Source organism: Netta rufina (genome assembly GCF_964035555.1).
Source record: "Netta rufina genome assembly, chromosome: 4".
In the NCBI taxonomy this organism is placed as follows: Eukaryota; Metazoa; Chordata; class Aves; order Anseriformes; family Anatidae; genus Netta; species Netta rufina.
In genome coordinates this window covers 28,856,212-28,870,714 of record NC_140127.1, presented here as the reverse complement: position 1 = coordinate 28,870,714, position 14,503 = coordinate 28,856,212, and positions in this window count along the sequence as shown.

The following is a 14,503-nucleotide window of genomic DNA, read 5'->3' as shown; positions in this document are numbered from 1 at the left end:
GCTACTGCTGCTGTACAGAGGAATGGGATAATGCAAGAGTGCTAAGTGTGCCAGTCTCATATCAGCAAATCCTAATGCAAACAGGATATCTTTGTACTTCTTCCCAATGATGTAGTTCATGGGAATAAAACTTAAACTGTAGGCTTTTATTTTGCATTAGTTCTGTTACATTTCTACTCCTTTTTCATACATCAGTATATAAACTCTAGCACCTCTTTCCTGCCACCAGCCTAATATGGTGGTAAGTAGTATGAGAGAAGGGAAAGGGTTATTTGAAACTCTCCAGTTCTTGCACATCTCAGTGAACCCATTTCCAGATTCAGCTAATTCTCCTCCAAAACTTAGCTAATTTTAAATGACAGATTTTTAATTACATATGATATACTATCCAATTAAATGTAGAATCTATTTTCACCAGTACAGTATTATTTGAGATTTGTCAAAAATATCAAATTTTCTCCAAATGCTTTCCTCAAAAAGGGGAGAGAAAAAAAAAAAAAAAAAAAAGAGGGAGACAAAGAAGAAGATGACAAGTATTACAGCTTGTTAAATATTCAGTTAAAAGATTTTTTTTTTTCCCTGTGTCCTGCAGAATATCGTGGAACTCATATAGCTTTTATTAGAGTCAGAAACGGTCAGAGTAGGTTCCTGTTCCTCATTCATTGTGAATTTATGGAAAGTTGTTTAAAATGGATTACCCAGTCTTATGTGAATATAATAAAATTTGAAAGAAAAAATGCCAGGAAAAAAAAAATCTTATTATATTCTCAAAAGCATCTATAAATCAATAGTTCAAACTCACTATGCATGATATTTATGTATTTATACTCGTCATAGGTTTGATTACCTTAGTAGCATTCATGAATACAGGAGACATGATTCTTGTATGCTTTCACAAGGAAAGAAAACATAATGCCCTCTTTTTGTTTAAATGATGAAAAGAATACCAAGAGGCTAAGTTGTTCAATCAGTCAAAAAGGAAATCTAGGGCAAAGCTGGGAACAGAAGTTTGCCATTTCTTATTCACTCCTAATCACATGATAATCCTTCCCATCAATCAACATGTGAATTTAAAGGTAGTGATTACATATCATCAGTAGTGATGATCTAATATGTGAGCACGAAGACATACAACTGAACTTCAGAGAGATGAGAAAAAAATACAGCCGCACTTTTAAAATAAATGGTATTGTTTGCTTGATATACTCTAATAACATTGGATTCAGTAAAACTATTTATATATTCACTGTAAAATATGCCTGCTGTGCTCACTTGCTCAGTGTGTGCTACAGAATTTACATGCACAGAATTCTCTCACTAAAAAAGTCCAAAGATATATGCAGTACTGTCATACTGTCAACATTTTGGAATAGGATCAAAATACATGCAACACTTCCACATTTGTTTTTCTGCTAAACCATGCACTTGTTTTCGGTCAGGAAGTCAATATCATTCCAAAGTTTCAGAATTAACACAGTCCATGCCATACGTTATAAAACATATTAGGTGCTACTTGTGTACTACTAGGTATTTAAGATATAAACTGACATTCATATAAAATTATTTTATAATGTTTTAATAAAAGCCTAATTTGCTAACTAAATCACAAGGTTAGAAACGTAGGTGCAATATGTATACTTAATTTGCACTTTTCTGAGAACTTATACAATTCTAGCACAATTTCTGTTCATACAGATCACATTTGGTTTTCCTAGAACCTCCCTATTCAGTGAGTATGGAAGGTTAATATCTACAGTATTTTACTTCTGAAAACTACCTTCTATAGTTCCAGGTCTATTTATGAACCACCTAAATTCTACAAAGATAAAAACTGCTTCTGAAAATAATCAGAAATGTCCAGTAGTTTATAGACACCTGCTCTGAGACATACTGTCTGTTCTTCAAGGTACTTAGCATTTCCACTCTTCCACATATTAAAATCATGTTTCCCATCAATTCTCACTCCAGTTTGAAGCAATTTTGAGTTTTCACTACGTCTAAAGTCCAGCCTCAGCTGTTTTCTATTGGGCATCTGAACAATAACGCACATGTAATTGCTAATGATCTTTAAGTTTGCAGGGACTTACTAAGCACTGCAGAGGCAGAACAGTATTTTCAAGGCAGTGACCAAATTGATAAACACAGAAACCCTCTCCTTCCACCATCTGTAATCACGCTGTCCTGTTCACTACATAAATTCAGATTTTTGCAACTAACACATTTCCTATAGAAATTATTTTTACTTGCAATGTAATCCTTGATCATATTAAGATCTTAGCTCTTCACGTGTACAGAAGGAAGTAGGGTAAGATAACGCCTCTGTATGCTTATATTTATAGTTACTATATTTATATATAATTAAGATTAACTAAGCTTTAACTATTAGCCTAGGATCCATCATACAATTAAAACAAAAACAGAAAACAGTCTCATGCCAAAAAAATAGCCTTCCTTTCAATAAAATACAGCAGATGGATACAGGGAAGATACTACAATGAAACAATATTGCTTCGCATGATAAGCAGAGTTAATTAATTAGACCAGCAATGATTTATCTCCAAACTTTTTATAGACAACACCACAACAACAGAATCAACATTTTTTTTTTCTTTTAAAGGGTAATTTGAGATAACTTTGAAAAATATTTTTAGAGGAATCACTATTGTGAAAAACATTATTGAAGTACCTTAAAATGTTAGTTTCAAAAAAATAGCAAGCAAGCTAGAGTCTGACTGAAAGCAAAATAGGAAACAATCACATGAATGGTAGATGTCTTACAAGTAAAAGCAAACAGTAAAAAATAAAAGCAAAGCTGCAATAGAAGTGGAGGATGACATTGAAAAAAAGGCTGCAGGAACGATATATTTAGAAGAGAGTTGTTGTCTTTTGTTGAAGAAGCATGATGCTATAGAAAGATGAAGCTATACTGTACATAAAATAGCATTTAAGTAATTAAAAGTTTGGATGAAACTTCATTTTAGTGATAGGAAAGGCTGCACCTTAAACTTTGTGCAGAAAAAAAACGCAAAACTTGGTCTGATGCAAGACAATGGAACTAAATATGGAAGCAATGAGAACATTAAATATACAGTTTACATTGGAGGGAAAAAAAAAAAAAAAAAAGTAGCAGAGGGGTTCAAGAGCTTTGTTAAGCAGTGATTGTGTCTTCCACAATCTTGAGGGATGATTGAGGAGAAAAAAAATCTGAAGTTGCAGTTTAGACAGAGCAGTGTGGAGGAGGTAAATTGAACCAATTTTGAATTGGCAGTATTAGAAACAGTATTAGATGACAAGAGGATGAAGGACCGAAATGCAGGATTCAGAGGCTTATCTTCAAGAAAGCTATTCCCTAAAAGGAAGCCCAGTGGAACAGCCAAACATGTTAAATGGCATGTTAGGATTACAGCCAAAAAGATTCTCAGACATTTGAGTCCAGGAAATAGAAATACCATGAAAGGAGCAAAAGAAAAAGTTGAAGAATATGATATAGCAGATGAGAAGCAGGGAGAGATACAGATGCTGAACAGAATGATGTTGCTGGAACAAGTTGCTGGCTAGAGAGGGAGAACAGGTAGGACAGTTAAGAACCTGTGGTAAAGGAAAGTTGTGGTAAGGTCACCATGTTTTTTACCTGTCTTTTCTGGAAAGTACAGAAGGAAGATTTTGTTAGACTAGATAGCAAACTGTAAATGAAAACTACTACTGTGGATTGTAGGACTAAGAAAACTCAGTTCAGCATTTGCCTATTTTAAAATAGCAGCAATTTTACAAGTCACATGCTAGAATGTCTACAGTTTATATTAGCATATTTATATTAGAATAAACCAGTGCAAATTGGTAATCTTCATAATCATCTTTTAAAAATTGCCTACAGATGAAATTCCCACATAAGATCGAGTAATGAATATGTTTGAGAACGAATATTTGGCAAATACCAGAACGGCATAATTAATGAGTTATTCATGTAATATATTTGTTCAGCTTTATTAGACACTGCTACAACAATAAAAGAAGGAAAGAATCCACAGGACGGTACTTGTTCAAATGCACTCCAGAACTATTCAGTACTTCAAGGCCTTACCAAACATAACAGAGCTTATGGTGGTATCAGCAAGACTATTACTGGATAACAGATAACTACTCAAAGCCCTTCAAAATAAAATCATGTAACACTCAAACTTCTGCTAGGTGCCAAAAAATACAAAGGCCAATTGAGAAAATTGTTTAGGCCAACCACAAAACCACAGCAAAATGACGTTCTCTTTTCACATGGGACCATATTGTCATCTAAGCCTCTGTGGCTGTAACATAAAATCAGTAAGTGGGAATTTCTTTTTTTATCTATCCCAGCTGTGGTTGCTAACCCCATCCATGCAAGGTGGAGATGCTTCAGTGTCTTGTTTAATACTAGCTCAGGTACAGGTGTCAGTCTAGTCATAAAAACCAAGGAAAGATATGATACAGCCTATCACTAGTGCAGTTTTATTTAGCATAAGCATCTTTGAAATGCAGTTCTAAAATAAAATACAGTATTAAACTCGGCTAAGGGCTTTTGTCTAAATTGTTTGCAAATTCAGTGACACAATTACAGTCGGTAGTCTCCACTGACTACATTTAAACAAAAATATGCAAAAGCAAAATCAAATTCATTGTGCTATGAATACATCCCATCAGCAAGTTAAGAAAAAGCAGATTTAAGCAAGTAGCACAGAAAAGGTCCATATTAACATGAAAATAATACATGTATAAATTCTATCTGTTTTCCAACATTAAAGCTGCATTATAGCAAGCACTTTTATTCACTGTCCATGAATCCACTTAACAAAGTATGCAACCAGTACAGTGGTTTGACTGTGCATGAAACATACGTTTCATACATTTGACTATGTATGAAACAATACGGTCGTTGCAAATTGAATCCTCTGGAAAGGGACAGCGTGTTATCATATAAACAGAGTAGCCAAATCATTTAGATCATTTAGACCTATTAGAGTGCATTGATCTTATTTCTGTCCAAATCTGCAATGTATTTGTCAAATGCACTTTCATCTAAGATTAACCCTTTATGCCAGGATGTAGAGGTGCCTTTTCAAATCTATAAGCAATGAGTTTTCAGTAAACCTCACCTCAAGGCATGGTTAACCTGCTCAAAATTCTATCCCAGCCTTCAAGTCTTGCTTTCCAATCCCTCATCTGTTACCCATTTGAAACAATTAATTGATTGCAATTAAATCCAATATAAGGGCACAATACAGCTTGCCCTTACACACCGTATAGTTATACACCCAACAGTTATTCTTAACATACCAATAATCAGTCTGAAGAGAGTATACTGTCTGCAGGTCAACTAATACAGACGTGTTTTTGTGTAGTATTAGGAAAACCATCATAAGACATTCTTCAGTTTATATTGATTCTTTTCATGTGCTGTCTTTGAAAGAATTAAGTCAAATTCCTACTAATCCAAGCTGTGATTGATTCTTCCAACTGATTCCATCTTACAGCTTTTGTTCCATTGTTTGTTTTGAAACTCAGGTTATGAGCATTTCTTGACAGCAGTATTTGTTAGCAAGCTAAACATTGTTCCATGCTTACCTACAAAATGTTTATTTACTAAGCTTCTTATACAAGTACCTAATTTAAAAATGAAACAGTAGAATAAAAGAACTCAATTTAGTAATGAAACAGTTACAAAAGATGAAGAAAACACCTGCATTATTTTGAATGCTCATCTATTTTCCTCACTGTGTTTGTTATATGTTTAAAACCTGATTTACTTATTTATTTAGGCAACATGCAAGCCAAGAAGAGAAATGAATCTAAAATGATAACTTGCTATAAAGTAGTTCTCAAGGCAGCCTTAAAATTACTTGTGTTCTGCAATACCTCTCATAGTTGCAGAGTATTTTAAAGGACATCCTGGAGAATCACAACAAAGTAACTTCAAAGGCAGCTTTAAACTGCAACACTGAATATGGGAGGGGTAACGTAGGAACTGGTGAAAATAAGCAAGAAATAGAGGAGTTTAGAACCATACATATTGCTTTCTTGTTTTCCCCTGGTCTATCTACCAAAGCAGCAGACCTGTGTTAACTCAGCTTACTGAGTTCTAGGTAAGAGAGTTTCTTATATTTGTTATCTCAAAGTAATACTTCAAGAATTCTTGCAGGACAGGCAAATCCAACTGACTATTTAAGGTTGGTCTAGGAGGAGTTGAATCTCAAGTCAGAATTAGAATATCATGAGAAAGATCACCAGGGACACGAGCAAAATTTGAAGTCATACACATGGCTTGTACACACAGATACACAAGTAGTAAATCACAGGTAATCCCTCTACTATGACTCATGATGAGGTCTGTCCCTACTGAGGAAATCACTTCAGTGAAATTTGAATTTCTCACAGAGTATGTTCCAAAAACAGGACTTAAAGGTGTATTTTCCTAATTAGTATCAAACCCATTAAATTATGCATAAACTGATTTTTCCACTTAGATAAGCAATATCATAATTCTTTCCAATGCTCTCAGTATTTCCTTCCCTCTAGTAATGTGGTTAGAGAAGCATGGAGCTTCGCAAGTTTTCTAGACTGTTAATTGAAACTTTTTTGAAGTTATTTTTTTACCACTACAGCAACCAGGCCAGTTTTGAAAGAGCCAAAATATTTCTGTCAAAGTACCTTTCACTTTAGAGAGCATTGTTTTACTAGCACCAAAGTGTTAATTTTGACAATTAGAAAGTTTTTATACACTAGTAAAAGCTTTTCTAGTAATTTCTTAAATATTTCACATAAGTCTTAGAAATATTGGTTTAAAGCCACTACATTTATTTTAGCAGTTATTTTGTTCTTATGTCAGCTTCTTAAATATAATTGAATCAAAACGATCTTTTTTAATAGATGTTATACTTTGAAATCCCCAAATAGATGACTTTGCACAGGAAATCAGCATTTTGTTCCAATTTGAAAACAAATAAATTAAAATAATGTCATCATCAACAGTAATAACAATGAGCTTCTCATAGAAACAGGGATTCCAAATTCAGGTCATCCCACCATTATCTTCCAGCTAACTTGACGCCTCAGCTTTTGCAGTTGGATTATCTACTAGTTTACCTCAGAACTCTAGTAAGAAAATTCACGTGGTTCTTTTGAGCAAATAATAATAATCAATGTAAGTATGACTAATACTTTGTCTCTAAATGTTTTATGCTGTTTCACTGCCTGCAAATATTAACTTGCTTCCCAGTTTTGCTCTCTTTAAGTAGTCAAGAAGGCATCATAATTCAATCCACATCATACATGCAGTTTGTCATATTCAGTTTTATACCAGTAGGAAGAATAAATTGGAATCTGTAAAAAGACTTAGCTCTGTGGTTCATGTGTAATTGCTATTATTTGCTTGCATATTTCCACAGTATTAGCCAGTGAAGTGAGAGATGACAAACTTAAAACTATTCAAACTTCAAAAAATCATGAAAACTTCAACTGATATTGTTCCATACATTGTTTATATTCTGTTGCATAATACGTTAAGCTTACAGTAGGTAGTAAAATCGTCATGCACAAGACAACTTCAGATAAAATCTTGGGTCTTGTGACTTTGATGCCACTGGAATCTATGCTGCTGATTTCTCATAAGACATTAATCAGGTAAAAATGTTGCTTAAAACCCACACTAGAACATCCTCCTGTTAGTACTTGTTTTGTTTTGTTTCTTCCACATGCACCCATTAGAGCCAAAGTGACTATTAGCCACTATCTGTTTGGTTACTATACTTACTACCATGATTTCTATTTTCAAAGTCATGTAGAAAAACATGAATTAGTAATTCACTTACAGAGAATTATAGATACTAAATCACTTACAGATACCACTTAAAGATATTTTGGTTCTGGGAAATATCACACAAATTGTTCAAACATCACAGCTACTGTGAAATGGATAAGGTTAATTAGTAGAGCTGGCCTAGACAATCAGAGAAAGACAGTCTTAAGTATAGCTATTAGAGCAGCTGCCTAGGATAAGGGAAAGCAAAGTCCTCTCTGTAAGTCAGGTTTCCGCTAGACAAAAGAGATGCCTGTTAGTAGGAGGGTTTGATCACTGCCATTTCATTTCATGAGAAAGATATTCTTATCTCATACTAAGTGTTAACAATTATTTTCACAAAATAAAATTCCATCTCTGATTTTGGCTGTTGTGCTTCTAAAGAAAGGAGAACAAGCCCATGGACCAAGAAATGTAATTGTTTTCCCAAAGTCACCCAGGAATTTGGTGACAATTAGGAGGAGAATCCAGATGCACTAACTTACATACTAAGAAGGCCATTCTTGGAATGGTAGCTACGTCTTAGTGGAAAATACTCTGAGCCATTGTTAACTACCTTTGTGTTAATAAAAATGTTCCTAACTTGGAACTGATATTTACTCTGCAGTTGGCTTATATTTTAGTAAAATACATCCAGCTACTGACTTTTAAAAAATTGCGGTCAATACTACAGCAGGAACAGCTCGTTACCATTCTGTACCAACACACAGAGAGAAACTCTTGATTTTATTCCATGAAGATCTGATTAAGGCTATTCTTCCAGTTCCTGTAGTATACTACACAGACACTACTGCAAGGCTCTGTGCAAAAGTTAAATTTGCTAATCACATTACCACTGCACTTTATATGATTACATGTCTGCACACTAATCAACATTTGGTCTCTCACATACTACAGCAGTGTATGTGGTCTTACACTACTGTACTTGCCTCAAGATGTTTGGTCTGCTCCAATCTACACATACTTCTGCATCAACCAAATACCTCCAGTTATGAAACATCAATATCTTATATTCCTGATATAATCTGATATAGTCCTCCAAATCCCCTAGGACGAACAATTACTAGTGATCTTAAGTGTAGGGCAAAGGTTTTAATTTAGCTTATAGTGGAGGATGTTCTTGTGTTGTTGCTTCTAAGGGATTCTAAAGCAAGGAGACAAATGTTTTGATTTGTAGGAATCCAACTCTCAGCATCTCAATTTGTATTTTAGCATTATGTTAATGAAAACAACAGGTAGCTTCCAGAAACCTCAGAATCTTACTGAAGGTTTAGATACCTAATTTTAAGCATCAAGACTTAAAGAATAATCATCCCCGTTCTACTTGAGCTCTTCCAGTAGTGTTTGTTTTGATTAGAGAAATGTAAAATAATTAGAAAATTCTCAATATGAATGTTTTGCTATATTTTGGAACACCTTATCATACTCTATTTTGTCTTGCTTCATATAGCTCAAAATTTCATGCTGGCATTTGCAGCTGTGCTTTTTGTTTCAAAATTGAGTTTTCTGTTATCTTCTGTGCATTTTTTTTTTTATCAAACATGAAACAGTGAAGAAAGTATTTGGTGTGCTGTAATACATCTCGCATATGCAGTGCCCTGCATAGTAAATGTAAAAGCGTAACCTGTGGTATTAAAAAAAAACAACTTGTAGAGCAATCTGTAGAACACTGAATATTCACTCTACATTGTTTTCCTCCCTTCCTCACATGTTTACATGACTCAGAATGTGAGCAGCGTGCATAAAAGCATCTTATGTAGGACGCCACTGAACAATTCAGATTAGAAATTTTGGAAGAGAAAGTACTCTCCTGAGAGATGTGGGCATTTCAAATTTAATCCCCCTATCCCAACCCAATCCTTTTAATTCCAGATGAAAAACTGAAGTTCTTTCGTTTTTAGAACTCGACATGTACTTCAAGCGAATCATCTAATCACATATTCTTTCCTTACATGATTAATTCTTCTGATTTTGTGAGCTGTGGCTAACTGAAAAATTAAGGAAGTTTTCAATCTATTCATCTCCCAACGTTAAAGCAGTGCTATAAAATACAGTATTGACTATGATTGTCTCTTGCTAACAATCATTAAATAATTTTAATTAACTCACAAATATTGAAAGTAATGCATTTTCAGAATACTTAAGAGCAATCACTGGTACACTTCCCTTAGGTGTGTAGTCTTTATTCTACTATCTAGCCTTTTATATATATATATATATATATATATATATATATATATATATATATGATTTCAATATAAATCTCAAAGTTATATCTGCCCTGCTTTCACCTCCTCAGTTCACAAGTTCTTGAACCCTTTTAAAAAGGATCTAATATCAGTGTCCTTTTGAGTTTTGTCAAGTAATGAACATCTTATTCCTCTCCAGAAGCTTTAAGGCTGTTATCAAGACAGCATCCCCCTGTCCAGCTATACAAGTTGTCGTCCCTTAGGGTTTCATCAGGATCCCGGAGGTTTCCTCCACTTTATCTTCTAGGAAACAAGTTTATGGGAACACTCCTTGAAATACATATTCAGAAGGATGGTGAACATTCTTATAGGAACATTAGCAAGTGGAATATTTAAGGCAGAATTCCTGATTTCTTGAAAACAATTACAATATATCCAGTAAGGCCAATAAACCACACTGAAGAAATCGTGTCTAAATATATATTTACAATAATTCAGATAAAGTCAATATTACTAAAGTTAATTACAAATAAATAAATAACAGAATAATCCCTAAGATCCCTAAGGAGGTATAAAAAAAAAAAAAAATGAACATCACAAAAACACGTTTTACAGTCAGTGTCAAAAATTGTACGAGAGAAATATAAGGCAGCACTCAAACTGACGTGCCAGTTGTTACTTTTGGTAGTGATGGTTTAGCACACAGTTCTATTTCACCAATTATGCAACTCCTACAGAGATGTCCACATAATTTTAAGGAGGTTTGAATCTGAATTGAGAACAGCATACTTGTGGAAACTCCTAAACAGCATTTTACAGAAACATATGATAACAGTTCTACACTCTACCCCACTCATATTCTTCAACAACAGATGTTTTCTAAAGTATGTCTAGCAGATATCAAAGAACCACCAAATACTTAGGTGCCAAATATATTGGTATTCATTTTAGATGGGGAAAAACCAGCAACCCCTTCCCCCCACTCCTCTCCAAAAAACAAACAAACAAAAAACTTTTGAAAACATCTGAACACCACATTCTGTTCCATGGTGAGCAAGTTCATGCCACAGCAAGCAGAGGAATTACATGTCATCAGTGCATCACATGCACCAGTTCTAACTATTCCAAGCTGTGTACCTCTTGTTTGCTCATCCACTGTTTTCTAGTTAAGCTACCTGAGGTATTGTCAATATGATCTAAGCTCTGTTTGTTTCCTCATTAGTATATTGCCCTGAGACCGTATTAAAGGAAAACAGACTCTTTTCATCCTCACATTAGTCCCTGTAGTAACAACACTGACAAAGCAAAGGCCTCAGAAAGGCAGCAGAAGTCTATCTCAAAGAAGCAGGGTATTAAGGAGGTCAATACACCTGGTTATATGAGTAGCCTATCAATACTTCCTAAGATGATAATGCAATTTACTGAATTTACCTATCTCGATTATGTAAGAAACAGTTGCTTTACAACCCAAACAGGGGAGAAAGATGGAAGTTTGTCTTTCAGCTGTGGGCAGCCCTAGACTTTGATTATCAATTCTTCTTTATGAAATATGAACTTTTACTGGTGTCAAGCTGATTTAAGAGTAATACTTTTTTGTATCTTTCTCATTTCTAGTACAGCTACCTGGGGAACTAATTTGAGAAAGAAGACGAACAGTTTAATTTTGCATGAGAACACTTTTAATCTGTAGATTACATAACTTGCTCTAAATTTGCTAATGTTTAAACGACCTTAAGCAAATTATTTTTAGAGATAATACATGCAAGCTTTCATCAGATAACATGAAGATCAGGTTTGCAGTCTCCCAGCTTCAACCAACACCATTCATTTTCCTGATCCTGTTCAGAGCATTTAATGTCTCATGCCAGGGAAATCACTAAATCAAAAAAGCTGTGTAAAAGTTGTTTATTTGTTTTTTTTTTTTTCCTCCAAATCCATGCCTAGCATAGCACCTTGACACCTGTAGGTTTATTTTTTTGTTTGTTTGCTTTTACTGTTTTTCTTACTCATGGAAATGCTTAATCATGTTTTAATCTGATAAACTAATAGATGTAGAATTACCATACTGTGGACATTTCAACTGTATGCATTGTAGTTTGTTGTAGGTATTGTACAAACACCATGCATTTTTTACTAAATTTACCTTAATCTTAAACTTTCAGATGGATCCATAATTTCTTATTCTATGAGAATACTTACCAGTAGCTGTTTCAAGTGCCTCTGTAAACCTTCCCTCTTTTTTAAGCTCTTCTTACCAAAACAGTTACACGCCTCTTATTCTTATCCCATATTTTTAAACTCCCTTCAATCTTATTAAATCCTGTGCAAGGGAGAATAATGGTCAGATGATTCAGGGGTTCCCATCTGTACAGCAAAAGCTTTGGTAGCATCAGTGAGGATTTTTATCTAAAATCCTCTTATCTAGGCAAGATTATTGTGCAGTCTATCTGGGAGACTATGAATTCATAATTCTCTCAAATTCAGAGGACATAAATCCCATATATTCAAGAGAACAGGATTTCACCCATTCTGTGCCTTGCTTTGCCCTTCTTATGACGCAAAGGCATTTTAATTTAAAAGATATAGTTTAGAATTCTTTTAATGGATTTTTTTCCCCCTAATCTTGCCCTGCATCTATAAAGAAGTAAGATAAATAAAATGAGATTCTATGTGTTTGTACCAAAAGGGTTTGTTCTGGCAGTTTTCTGTCAATCTTTTGTCTGTTACTTCTGAAACATACACTCGATATTCCTTGAATACGTATGCTGAGGTCTTTCGTTTTCCTTCATTTTGTTGATGGCTTTTGACCACAAAACAACATTGATGCTACAGGAGGCACAGAGTTTTCAAATCTATGTTATTCAGACTAAAATGTACCACTCCCTAGCATCATGTTTCCATTTTCCATCACAACTTTTAGATCCCCAAAGACCATCTTTGTTTCTCTTTGCTTTGCTTCCATATTACTTGTGCTCATAAATGATGATAAAATTATTATTAGGTTAGCATTTTTCAGCCTTCAGGCAGTTTTGAATAATGAGAACTGTGCTATTTGGATACCTGAAAACATGCACTGTTTCTTTCATCTGATCTTATATATTATTTATGAGCTAGAAAAGGAAAAACTAAACATTGTTTTACTACCTCCCCTGCCACACAGTTAAAATGTAGACACCGTAAGCTTGAAATAAATTACATCATAGAGGTTTTAAATTGATGACACTCACATGATCCACATTATTCTCCATGGAGAATGAAGTTTTGGGACACAGGGCTCAGCAGAAGACTTTCCTCACCTCCCCGTGCTTTCCCTTGTAAAACCACAACTGCTTGCAAGCTGCAGTCTCTTCCCCCAGACTCTTTGCCTCAAAATCATAGCATTTCTTAAGAGTATCTTTATACACTGTGCCAGAAGTATTGACAGCATTAGAAAAAAGCTTTGAAGGTTATGGACCATCATATGACTTCTGCCAAAAGAATAGTCCTTGCAAAGTCTTTCTGTATCAGCACTGTAAGCAACTTCTGCTTTAGTTCTAACATATCCAAATTTCCAGTCTGAATCTGGACCCCCTTTAACCTTCTTTTCTGAGCTATGGATTGTTGTTCAAGTAGGCACATGCATGCTAAAGAAACTAAACTATGATACAAGGGGGAAAAAAAACATTACAGAGAAAATTAGAAAAAGCAGTAAACCATGTTTAAACTGGGGAAATAAATTCGTAAGTGGAGCTCCTACCTAAAGAGAAAGATGGGTGTAAGGGTAATTATATATCACGAACAGAGGAAATAGTATGACTTCTAAAATGTAAAAATGACATAAAAAGAAATTTAACAGTAGAGTACAGCTCCAGTAATAAATACATGTTTATTAAATGTAGGAATAAACTGAGTTTATTCAACAAACCAAAGAGCACTGTATAAAGCTACAGTATACAGGAGCTACTTACTAAAGACACATTAAAACTGAAGGAGGATTTAAAAGCAACAGGTTGAAACTGGAAATATGATGTTGTCCTATTCCACACCTATATCCATTAACTCCACTTATGTCTTATGTCTAGTCTGTAAAATCAGATTATAAACATTTTGCTTATATTTTTTCCTCCACAAATTGGGAGCTGCTACAGTAATCTCTTACACCAATCTGAAAAAATAAGGTTTATTTAGTTTCATAACCTGCACTAATCTCTCCATGACTGATACGTTTGAGGTATTGTTTTGAACCAAAAATTTGATGACTGGATTGAGTCAAGCCTGAGTTAGCTAATTTTATGCATATGTATCTAGATCAGCAATGTGTATACCAACGTTACTTTCACATCCAGTACTGCAGCATAAACAGGATGGTACCTCTAATTAATAGCAACACTAGCTTTAATAGCACTGTTGACATTATAGCTCAAAGTTTTCTCTGTGGTAGAGAAATACCCATAGCTCTTAGCTTTCCACCTCACACACACACACAACCACAACTGTGACGAAGGCTCTC